Source organism: Cornus florida, unplaced genomic scaffold (genome assembly GCF_030987335.1).
Source record: "Cornus florida cultivar Cherokee Brave unplaced genomic scaffold, ASM3098733v1 CherokeeBrave_3.0.0_Hap2_Chr01, whole genome shotgun sequence".
NCBI classification, from domain to species: domain Eukaryota; kingdom Viridiplantae; phylum Streptophyta; class Magnoliopsida; order Cornales; family Cornaceae; genus Cornus; species Cornus florida.
This window is the reverse complement of record NW_026775571.1, coordinates 40,355,753-40,356,798: the sequence shown is the minus strand read 5'-3', so window position 1 is coordinate 40,356,798 and position 1,046 is coordinate 40,355,753.

Genomic DNA, 1,046 nt, shown 5'->3' with positions numbered 1-1,046 from the left:
GTAAAATTGAAAATTTAAGCCATGATCCAATGTCAAAAGGTTAGTGAAATAAATCATCTAAAAATATGTTTTCCAACTGCAATAAAAACATGGACAGCAGATAGTTTCGGATTTTTAAAAAAATTTAGAAATGCTCTAAAATTGTGAAAAAATTTTGCGTAGTGTAAAACCCTTGGGGGAAGTTCCAGTAGAAATTTCAAGGCAATTGAAGCACCACAGCTCAATATAAAAAATCATTTCCGGACCAAAAAGGAAAAACTTCAAATTTCCAGCAACTAGCTTGCAATTTCAAAAATTCATAACTAATTCATTTTAAATCCAAATTATACGAAACCAAAACTAAATGAAAGCTAATTGAGTATATTTTCATATTCTATATTTAGTTTGACAAGAATAATTTCAAATTAAAACAGTTTAAGGGCAAAATACAAGTCCTTCTCTTCCATGCATGTAAAACACTCAATAATGACATAAAAATACTTCAAAATAATAAATCAATATCTCACTAGAGAATTGAATCTCTAGATACCAAAGCAAAACTAGGAGTTAGGCTAGATCCTTCAAGTGTTTTGAAGAGGAGGATGAAGAGAACAAAAAGTATTCCAAGCTTTATGGTCTAAAGTAAGTGAAAGGCCCTCAAAGATCAAGGTCAATGCCTAAGGCTTCAAGCTCCATCCATGAAGGCTAGGGTTTTCTTGTAAGGAAGAGAATGAAATAATGTGGTTAAGTGTGAGTGGAGGAAATAGAAATCCTCCACTTACTATGTGCTCTTACACCATGGTCAACACACACATCTATGGTCAATTACACAAAAACCCTCCTTTAAAACCATAATCCCAAAGTGGCCCAAAGATATTTGTAAGACTAAATTGTGAACCTACACTTGTCACCAACCCATGGCTCTTTCCTAGGCTTAATCCCACACCTACACTTGTCAACCATCCAAGCTAACAAATGCACCAATCCTAGGCCAACAAGTGGGTGAATCCTCACCCTCCAAATGTCATCATCCAATGCATTAAAGTGTTTTCACACAAATGTCAACA